Source organism: Leptodactylus fuscus, chromosome 2 (genome assembly GCF_031893055.1).
Source record: "Leptodactylus fuscus isolate aLepFus1 chromosome 2, aLepFus1.hap2, whole genome shotgun sequence".
NCBI lineage: Eukaryota > Metazoa > Chordata > Amphibia > Anura > Leptodactylidae > Leptodactylus > Leptodactylus fuscus.
Genome location: NC_134266.1, coordinates 49,487,965 through 49,500,217, shown reverse-complemented (window position 1 = coordinate 49,500,217; position 12,253 = coordinate 49,487,965).

Here is a 12,253-nt window from a genome sequence, read left to right as displayed (position 1 = left end):
AGCGCCCGGAGTCCGTTCTAAGCTTTCTGTCTTCTGCATGCAGAAGACGGAAACCTGTCAGACCGGGTCCGGCGGTGAGCGTTTTATGCTCTCCGCCGCAAAAACCGTTTTTTTTTTAAACCGGACACAGAGTACTGCATGTCCGACTCTGTACGATTTTTTTTTATTTATTTATTTTTTTAAATGGTTTTGCGGCGGAGAGCATAAAACGCTCACCGGCGCTCACAGCCAGACATCTTTCAAACCCATTCAAATGAATGGGTATGAAAGAGTCCTGCAGCTTTCCGTCTCCTGCCTCTGTTTTGTGCAGGAAACGGAAACCTGCAGAATGTAGACCGGGTGCAGATGTGAACGAGCCCTGAGTAGTCGAAAAACATAACCATAGACTCCTCTATTTTTCCACAGCCCGACCCGACTCCTGCGTCACCTCAAAGTCCTTCATAAATGGTGGACAGCCATGATCAGTCAGAAGAAGTAAAGATCCTCTAATTCATTAAAAAGCCAGAGATAGATTCCTAAGAAAGTAAATATGTAACAAACTACACGTGTATATATACCGTATATATCATTGAATAATCTAATTAAAGTAATAATTATCAAAAGTCGGTAACTTTTTTCCAACTTCACCCAAAACCTACTTCCTGCCTCTGACTTCTACTTCGTAGCCCTGCAGCGTATACACAGGGGCCTATGTGTAACTTGTGCCAGCGTATTACTATTTAGTATCATACATCAAAGGCATCAGTGAGAGGTTTACGGCCGGAAATCCTCGCTAAATACACCTATGAGGTACCCTGTAAATATAGTGGGAATTCATCCTTACTGATCAGTCATTATTGTTTCTCCGTGGTGAGATACAGTATAAGGAAACATAACATGACTGCCACCCGCTAACACTAGAGATACTGTTTTCTGAGTGACACTACGTTAGAGGGGTGTTCCAAGGTATGAAGAATCATTGGTAAATGCCAAAATAGCCAATCGCTATCATACACGGTATACAGAACATGACACATTTAAGCTTATAACTGACTGTAGTGGAAAATTCCTTCATAGTGCAAAGAATGGCCTTAAAGTGGACCTTTCATTTCACCACCTCCACCTATTCCAGTTCTTAGCATCTTGCTAATAGTTGCTGCTCCACCAATTCCAACACAGTTCGAATTTTCTCGCTATCCCCACCATTCCTGAGCAACAAGCACAGAAGTTTTGATGCCTATTTGTGCTATTTATGTTCTGTATTGACAGAGCTCAGAATCACACCCCTTGTCTACTCCTGCCTGATACCGCCTGCGACCTGACTATACAGAGACTAAATAACACATCAGCCAGCAAAACTCACAGCACTGATTGCTCAGGAATGGTGGGGGCTAGAGGAATAATTCCTGCTGTGCCAGAATCAGAGTGGTGACTAGTTAAATGATGTAAAGAGCTGGACTTGTGAAATGCCCTCCATTGACAAGCGGTGAGCAATGAAAACACACGGACCCCATAGACTATAATGGAGTCCGTGTGTTTTACGTGCGGTGTTTTAATAATGCAATAATTAATAAGTGCAGCCGAGGTCTTTAAGTTCAACAACACAGTACATATGGCAAGTTTGAGCCATATAGATTTTCTATATTTTGGATTCTTACTGATCTCCCCAACTCACCTCCACACCGCCCCATTCCAACACTGCCAAATACCCTGCTGATCTCAGTGCCAGCGTCAACACCTGGCACACCGGGATCCAGGGTACCTGACAGTGGGCCTAATGAGCATTTACATGATGAAGGACATAGGAAGGGAGCGAGCAGTGAATATAGACTTCATGGCAAAGGTGGACATTTTGGGCAACGGAAGTCTTGCAGTTTGTGTCTTGCAGCTTTACACTCACCAATGAAGTGTATTGTGTAGTGGATTTACACATAATAAAATGAAGCTTTGTGGCACAACACACTACAGCCCCCTGCACAGTATGAAGACACGGCTTACAGTATATTCACACACTAGAGATTTGTTGCAGAATTCCATTAAATCATTAGGAAGGTCGAAACTATGCAACAAATCTGCCATGTGAATATATTCACTGGAGACGTTGGTGACTTGTTTCATGGGATTAGAGATGTAGGTTAGGGGTTCTCTGATATATTCTACATTGTTGTACCCCAAACCTTGACTCCAATTGTAAAAAACACAGGAGAGTAATGTGAGGGAGTCTTTGAACCTTAGGGGGGCCCATAAGGTGTCTCTTCCCCTCATTAGACCAGTACTATTAAATATACATTATAATTGGGGGGTCTGGTATAGATTTTTCATTGGTGGCCCAGAAACTTCATGTTACTCCTCTGCACATGGCAGCTTAGCTATTCATTTATTCTCATTGGTGTATCCATCTGTATAGGAAACAGCAGTGAGGACACCGGAAAATTAGTATACATGCCTTACACTAAATGTAGGGTTTTAGACACTCTTTGCACTTTATCCAACAAGGGTGCATGGCCTAAGATGTACCATCAGCAGCGCACAATCCTGATCGTTTTTTGGGTTATTTTCGGTCAATGGTTGGACCTTTTTTCATATACATCAACTTTTTATTTGACATTTTCAATACTTTTTTTTTTTTTTTTTATATATATATATATATATATATATATATATATATATATATATATATATATATAAACAGCACTTCCATATCCTCATTGCACTGTTCATGATTTTCTCAGATCCATAGACTATTATTGGTGTCTGTGGTCCACAAAACAGCCAAAATATCGGATTTCTCTCTTGGCTTTTCAAGGACTGTTAGTAAATGGAAAAATAAAGGACAACTGTACGCTCCTATTAAAGTCCATGGGTGCACATGCAGTCTGTGAGTAACATGGACATCACATATGTGCGCCAGGTTTATTAAAATCAGTCACTGTGATAAATCTGGCACATTTAGGGTACGTTCGCATGGAGGAATCTGGCACGGATTTGGGAGCGAGTTCTGATTGTTTTCAATGGGAGGCAGAGATTGCAGCAGGATACGGAAAAAATCAGCCTCCTGCTCGGACACAGTGCCTGCTCTGCTGGGCGTCTGTCACATAAGCGGATGGGCACATCAGGGTTGGCCGGTCCAGCCAGTGGTCATGTGAAAGGGCTAAAGCTGTGAAGTTCTTCAGGCTCCCTCTCTGCTGACTGGGCTGCTGTCTGCATGCTAGGTCTGCCATTTGTTGCTGAAAGATGAAGATCTTCCATGTAATTTTCACCAGCAGATGGCAGATAATATTACAGGGGATGGTTTAACCCTGTAACTTTCTGTTCCCTGCCATAAAGACACTGCTTGCTTCTGTGCATGTGTATACATATGTCCTATGCAAAGTGAGTGTTCCGGCCACTGTGGGCAAAACTTAAAAGGGTTATCTGGGACTTTTTTTAGTTGCCTGAAAGCAATAAAATATGCTATAAAAATATATTTTTTTTAATACTTTGCAGATGCCTTTTAAGTCTGCATGCACATGTTTTGTTTAGTTTTGCATTTTTAACAGAGTAGATGTGCGTTTCCTTTTCCGGAAATGATGATTTTTTTCCCCCATACATTCTTATCGTGTTTTAAAGGTAAAGTTAATGCAACGTGTGAATGCAGCCATACACTGCCCATCACGGATCTTTCTCAGCTACCTTTATTTTTGTGTTATTGGTATAAAAGCGCTTATCTTGTTTCCGTTAATATAACAGACCTGTAATTCTGTCCTTAACCTACACATATTAATGAGGATGACACAATTAATATCACTACAGACTGAAAAAGCAGGCTGTATACTATGTGACCTGTTGTGCTGACATCTAGTGGCCAAAGTACAAACTGCATAATTTAATAGTTTTTTGATGTGAAATTTCTTTATACTGTAATTCACTATACATACCATGATGATATCATAAACCCACTGGAAGTGGTCGGTGACTAGGAAACTCTGTAAATCTGATATTGAAGTCCAGTTCAGAAGGAAACTGAGGACTTTCCCTTCTACATGATATTCTGTTCTGTGTTATGCACCACATTTTTATGTTAATATTTGGCAAAGAATAGAAAATGGAGCTTCAATGAGATTGTATGTGTGAGAGGGGTTTTTTTTATCATCCAGGAGTAAATGTATCACATATATAGAAGGATATTCAAATGAATGGGAACTGATGTGTAATAGCACAGTTAGGTAGTTTATTGTTGAGGAGCACACCCAGGTACTTATAGGTCCTGACTATCTCAATACATGTTCCTTGGATCTCCACTGGGGTTGGAGCACTTCTCCGTTTACTAAAGTCCACCACCATCATCTCCTTGGTCTTCCCAGCATTAATCCTGAGCTGGTTCCGCTGGCACCATTCCACAAAATCCTGGTTTAAGTCTCTGTATTCCGTATCGTCGCCATCAGTGATAAGGCCTACTATAGCAGAGTCATCGGAGTACTGTAAGTACTGTAAGTAACAGCTGGATGAGTTGTGCCTAAAGTCAGCAGTGTACAGTGTGAAGAGAAAAGGGGAGAGAACTGTACCTTGTGGTGCCCCCGTACTACAGATCACAGTGTCAGACACACAGTCCCGGGCTCTCACATACTGAGGGCGGGTTGTCAGGTAGTCTAGGATCCAGTTGGACAGGTGATGGTCCACACCACCAAGGTTCAGATTCTCCCTCAGTAGCCCTGGCTGAATGGTGTTGAACGCACTGGAGAAATCAAAGAACATTATTCTCACAGTGTTCCCGGGTTTCTCCAGGTGAGAGAGAGCTCTATGAAGAAAGTGGATGATGGCGTCATCTACCTCAATGCCTGGCCGATAGGCAAACTGGAGGGGGTCCAGAGCGGAGCTCACTAGGGGGCGTAGGTGTGTCAGGACCAGTCTCTCTAGGACCTTCATCAGGTGGGATGTCAGTGCTACAGGTCGGTAGTCATTGTAGCCCATCGGGTTGGGTTTCTTTGGGACTGGTACCACACAAGATGTTTTCCACAGTTGAGGTACCACTCCCAGCTTCAGACTCATATTGTACATGTGCGTAATAATACCACACAGCTGGTCACTGCACATTTTAAGAACTCTTGCGCTTATTCCATCAGGTTCTCCAGCTTTGTCTGCTTTAATCCTCTTGATTTCCCTACACACCTGAGACTCCTGTAGGATCAGGTAGTCAGCTTGCAGTTGACTGCAGGTCGGTGGGGGTTGGGTCTTGGTGTATGAGGGGAGGGGGGTTGGCTGACATGCTGGTGAAGGGAGCGTTGGCTAGATTAAGCTCGTTAAGCCACTTCCTGTCATCTTTTATCTGAGGGCCAGACTTTTGTTTGTGTCCAGATATAGCCTTAAGACTATCCCACACCTTCGAGATTCTACCATCCTCCATCTGTAGTTCCATCTTCCGCCTGTAGTTGGCTTTCCCTTCTCTGATCAGTTGTCTTAGTTGTTTTTGCACCTCCCCCAGGGCGTTTTTGTCCCCAGACTTAAAAATTCTCTTTTTCTCCTCGAGAAGAGTTTTAATATCAGAGTTGATCCATGGTTTATTGGAGAAACACCTCACCTTTCTAGTTGGTACCGTGCTGTCCACGCAGAAATTAATGTAGTCTGTTATGCAGTGTGTGAGTCCCTCAATGTCACCTGGAAATGAGTCTTGAAACACTTCCCATAATGTTATATTAAAACAGTCCCTCAGAGTCTCGACACTTTCCTCTGACCAAATTTAATTTTCACTGTACGGGTAACCGCCGGTTCTCTGCGCACCAGTGGAGTGTATGTGGGTCGCAGATGTACCAGGTTGTGATCTGATCTGCCTAGGGGCGGTAGGGCAGATGAGTTATATGCATCCCTTACATTGGCAATGAGCAAGTCCAGTGTTTTGTTGTCTCTTCTATGGCAGGTTACGTACTGAGTAAGTCCTGGTAGAGTGGATGCTGGGGAGACATGGTTGAAAGCTCCCGACACTAGGAGCAGGGCATGGGGGTGAGATGATTGCAGCTTGCTCACAGCAGCATGTAGCACCTCACAGGCAGCGTCAGCTTTAGCAGAGGGGGGAACATATGCAGCTAGTACGATAACATGTGATAGTTCCCTTGGCAGGTAATAAGGTCTCATGCTCACATCTAGCAGTTCAATATCCTTTTCACTCGATTGTCTCTTAACTACAATATGTCCTGGATTACACCATCTCTCATTCACAAATACTGCAAGCCCTCCACCCTTGTGCTTACTGCTCTCCAGTGTCCGGTCCGCATGAAGAAGTTTGAAGCCCCCCAAGGAGGCAAGTGTGTCCGGGGTGATTTCAGTAAGCCAAGTCTCTGTAAACAGCATCATACTGCACTCACAAAACTCCTGTTGATGCCTGGTCAGTGCTGTCAGTTCATCCATCTTATTCACAATTGATCTCACATCCCCATAATGATGGCCGGAATCACGTGCTTTTTGCGTTCCATCCCACTACCATCACATTACAGAAGGGGGCACTGTCTATTCAGTTGCCTCAGCTTTCCTATGCAATTCAAGCAAGGGACACACAAGACTTTCTATGAGCCCAGGGGTCATAGCACCGGACCCACATGATCAATACATCTCGTTGGTCATTATGACATGGCAGAAGGTTCCTGAAATGGGAGGTGCAGGTAAACAAGTTTTCCAAGACTTTTATATTGATGACTGATCCAAGGATGGCTTTAGACTACTGTGAACCCTGAACTATATGAAGGCATTGTGGTCTCTCCAGGATATGGTTTTCAGGGCCTTATAAATGGGCTGATTTTCAGTTGAATGATTCTTTATAGGAAAGCACATTCACTATAACTCCTAGTTTTAGGTTGGGTTTAGGGTTGAGCAAAATGTTCGGATTTTGATCGGCGATCGAGTAAATTTCACGATCGCGATCGGAATTCCGATCCTGAATCTTTTAGGGCGGGATCGAGATCAGAGGTTATTTCCCGCAATGCTTGGCTACTGGCCAATCATTGTGGGAAAAGCTTAGCACCCATAGGAATGAATGGAGGCGGCCGGCCGCTTAACCCCCTGCGTGCCGGCTGCGTCCATTCATTCCTATGGATTTACCGCAGCCTGCCACTCTTCTGCTTCGTCCCTGTTTCACCGTATACTCAGCTGATTATACGGTAAAACAGGGACGAAGCAAAAGAGTGGATCCGATCTTCGATTATTAAAAAAAATCCCATTGCCTTGCATTGGGATCGGAATTGGGATTTTAAAAACGATCCTAAAATTTCAATATCGGCTCGACCCTAGTTGGGTTTCTACATTGCGCATGTACCCGGGCTGCTGCCAAACCTAGGGATCAGATAAGCATAGCTGAAGGCAATTGTATTTCCAAGTACATGTAAAATGCTGCTGAAGGTCTAAGAGGTATGTGCTTGTTAATGTTGGTGAGACATTTCGGTGGCCATGAGCCCCTAGGAGCCTTGAGTTCTGTTTGGCTGCTCAAAAAGGCTGTATTATAATCCACTGCTGGACCCATCATCTTCAGACCTATGGAGGTCCAGTTCCTCCCCTTGCCCTGCTCTGTGCACATGCGCTGCTCAGCCGACTGCCTGGGGAGATTGGGTAAAATAGTTGTCAGCTGAATATGTGTGTGTGTGTGTGTATAAATATGTATATCATATATACTCGAGTATAAGCCGACCCGAATATAAGCCGAGGCCGCTAATTTTACCACAAAACCTGGGAAAAGTTATTGACTCGAGTATAAGCCGAGGGGGGGAAATGCAGCAGCTACTGGAAAATTTCAAAAATTAAAATGGTCGGAGGTTTTGGCTGCAGTAGATGCTGGGTGCTGGGGAAAGGGAGGGGGTGTTTTGGTTGTCTGTCTGCCCCTTCCCTGAGCTTGAGGACTGTTTTTTTTTTCTTCACCCACTTGGAATTCAGCCTTACTGAATAAAGGGTATCTGCAGTGCTCCTATTAACCTCTTCCCGACAGAACAGGAGCACTGCAGATACCCTATATTCAGTAGACCGGGCACTGTCAGACACAGGGAGACCTAATGTGTATGTGTTTCACAGTCATTTTCTACTTCTATATGTATTCTAGGGAAAGGAGTGATTTAGAACTTTTATTTTTTTAATTTTCATTGATATTGTGGCTGGTCATAGCCCCCCATCCCCCCCCCCAAAAAAAAAAAAAAAAAATATATATATATATATATATTTTTTTTTTTTTTTTTGCTGACTCGAGTATAAGTCGAGGGGGGCATTTTCAGCACAAAAACTGTGCTGGAGAATTCAGCTTATACTCGAGTATATACGGTGTGTAATATATATATATATATATATATATACTGTGTATATATATATATATATATATATATATATATATATATATATATATATATGATCAGCATAAGAATAGGTCATCAATATAAGTCTCTGAAAACCACTTAGAACCGCGGTAAACTAAGTCCCGTGTTTGCATGACACTACATTCCCCCTATTGTCATTGTAGTCTCAATACTATTGGATTAAAGCAATTGTTTTACAATAGTGAGTCAGGATTCATATCAATATGGAAATAGTCTGCTCCTGCGAACAAAGTCTACCCTAGGCCCATACTCCGAAGGCATCATACAAGTTATATAGCGGTATTTTATGGTCTGTATCTGGAACAATTACATTGCATTCTACAATGTGACATCAATAATAATGAATTACCCCAGAAGTGAATAGATGGTTTTGTAACACTGTTGTCCATGATTCATGCCTTGAATTAGTTTGATGACGACGTACCGACTGATAAGTTCAATGGTCGTTGTGCCTCAACCCCATATAAGTGAGTATTGTACAACAATTCCTGTAAATCAGTGGAAAGGTCACAATGCCCTTCATCTGGTCTAGTTTAATGGGTAAGTGCAGAACAGATGGAAATAGGATCTAGTTTGTTACAAAGAAGAAGTTGCAGTAATAAAAATAGACATGGAGTCCTTATGGAATTCATTGGCTTCCCTGTGTAGTAATCCAGCAGTCGCCTGTAGTGTGTTGTAATACATCACTGTGACACCACAATGTACACCTACATGGCCGTCTCAACTCGACCCTTCTTGCACTGTAAATAGAAACAACATGTTATCAGTCATGGAATGTGCAAAAATTCACATTTCCAATTCCATAATGTGCACAAAATAGTAAATGTGTAGTCAGTTCTGAAGTGGCTGTAAGACTGTATGTGTATGACTAGCTAAGAAACATTGATTATGGAGTCGGCATCAATGTCCTTATGTCAGAACAGCTCTCGCCAATATTTTTTTTTTTTTTTTTTTTAAATGTAGATTGTGAGCCCCACAAGAGAGCTCACAATGTACATTTTTCCCTATCAGTATGTCTTTTTGGAATATGGGATGGAAATCCATGCAAACACGGGGAGAACATACAAACTCCTTGCAGATGGTTTTATGCCCTTGGCGGGATTTGAACACCAGGACTCCAGCGCTGCAAGGCTGCAGTGCTAGCCACTGAGCCACCGTGTGGCCCCTGTTCTCTCGCCAATATTTGTTGTGACACAGGCAGACATAATGATGACGGCTGACTAGTTCATTAGCTAAACCATCCTCTTACTTCATCATGGATGATGTACAGATAGGGAGGAGAGCTGGCTTCACTAGTGTCAGAGACAGACTGCCAGCCCTCTGTAAGGACGTCACTGACACATAGAGGGAGAAGGCTATTGGCGCATCTCTGGAGGAATGTCAAAGTATATCTTTCTGGAACACAAGAGGAGTGCTGAAATTAGGACGTGGGGATGTCTACGTTCAGACCAATAATAATAAAAAGTTATACAATTTTCCAATATACTTTCTGTATCACTTCCTTGCAGTATTCTAGAGGTCTGCCAGGGGATAAAAATCAGTCCATGGTCATGTGATGGACAGTCCATGGTCATGTGATGGACAGTCCATGGTCATGTGATGGACAGTCCATGGTCATGTGATGGACAGTCCATGGTCATGTGATGGACAGTCCATGGTCATGTGATGGACAGTCCATGGTGATGTGATGGACAGTCCATGGTGATGTGATATACAGTCCATGGTGATGTGATGCACACACCGGTGCACAGCTCGTTATAGTCACAGCACAGTAATCAGGCGTCTGCCTGGTAACGAGCTCTGCACCTGTGTCCATCACATGACCATGGACTGACTTTTATCCATTGGCAGTAAGTAGAATGAATGACAACTAGCAGAGATGTAGAAAACTGTGAGGAATTGATACAGAAAGTATATTGGAAACTTGTGCAACTTTTTATTAGACACACAATACTTTGGTCTCTCAATATTGGTCTGAAAGTGGCCAACCCCTTTTAATGGAATCAAATGTTCCAATTTCAGCACTCCTCTTGTGATCCAGAAAGATATACTTTAACATTCCTCCAGAGACACAACAAGAGCATTCTCCCTCTGTATCAGTGACAGCCTTACAAATGTTGCTGTTTTCTGCCTGGAAAACTCTCTAATTCCCCTGCCATTTGGTGTCTCCCTTCTAGCTAATTTGCTGTTCACTCCTTGTTACTAACCTCAGTTCACAGTGATTTTTAATAGCCTTTAAAAAGGCTATTCAGGCATATGTGGGGCTCATACAGAATAATTTTGCTGATAATTTTGCCCCTTTAAGGAAAGGACCCTAGATGTCAGCGGTATGGGGTCACGGGAGAGCAGGGGACAGGTGCGTATGTTTTTTGTTTTTTTTCTTTCTTTTTTTTTTTTTACCTTCCCCAGCCTCCTGCCAAAAATCTCACAGTATCCTTTTTCTACTATAGTTACAAAAATGACTCCTTCCTGCAGTGTGTATACAATTTTCTCTAATCCATGTACAAAATATCTTCAATGCATTGCACAAGTGGTGCCTGATATAATAAAGAGGACTTATATAGGACCAAAGTGTACATCACTTTCTCTGTATCTGTTCCACCTGCCTTCGTAATACATTGCAAAGTCAAAAAGTCAGGCACAAGAAATATTTATAAGAACTGACATAGCAAATCATTCTGGTATTAGTCTACTCCAAGAAAAAATAGTTGTGGCTGCCAACTGGCACAACACACAGCGATATGCTAGCTGATCCATGTAGCAGAGGTGCTGGTGGGTGCCATAGAACTAGTACAAGCAGCTGTGAGGATTATGACCGGATCTTCAACCCTCCACTTATATAATGACTAGTCATGAGTCACACCAGAACTGACACTGTGAGTTTACACAAGAAACCTTCTCAGAACATTCCCAGCAAGATGTAGCAAGTCAAGTGGAGGAGTTAGTACAAGGATCATGAGCCAAGGAAGTGAGTTTACACCATGACTAGGATCCTCAAGAAGTGATCTACAGTGGTATACAATCTGATCTTCTCATCAGATCCGATAGTAATCCTTTGCATTGTGACTGGTAATCCTATAAAATACATACACATGTATCTGTTTTAGAAGATTAAAACTTACCAGGGTAGCAAACATGGCTGCTGTTATGGACCCAAACAACTATGGGCCATTTCCACTGAGACCTTGGGTGCTGTTAGTGATAACTATGGGCCTGGAAGGGGATGTGGAAAACTGAATCTACCGCCATTACTTCATTGGGACATCATAATTACTTTCTTCATATGCTGTGATGTCACAGTGTACAGTGATATTTTGGTGTGTACGTTATCCCTGTACTATGATGTCATAATGCACATTATCCCTGTACTGTGACCTCACTGTGTGTATTATCCTTGTACTATGACATCATTGTCTGGATCATCCCTGTACAATCATTATGTGTGTTATCCCTCTGTGCAAAAGAGATCAATATAAATGGTATACTTTCTAAGTTCTGAACTTGTGTGTGTGTTTGAATCATCTATCTATCTATCTATCTATCTATCTATCTAACTATCTATCTATCATCTATCTCCTATCTATCTATCTATCTATCTATCTATCTATCTATCTATCTATCTATCTATCTATCTATCTCCTATCTAACTCTATCTATCTATCTATCTATCTATCTCCTATCTATCTATCTATCTATCTATCTATCTATCTATCTCCTATCTAACTCTATCTATCTAACTATCTATCTATCATCTATCTCCTATCTATCTATCTATCTATCTATCTATCTATCTATCTATCTCCTATCTAACTCTATCTATCTATCTATCTATCTATCTATCTATCTATCTATCTATCTATCTATCTATCTATCTATCATCCTGTTAGAGTCAAATCCTCCATCTTTGTATTTTGTCAGTCATCTTGTAACCTTTCACACATAAACTGTGT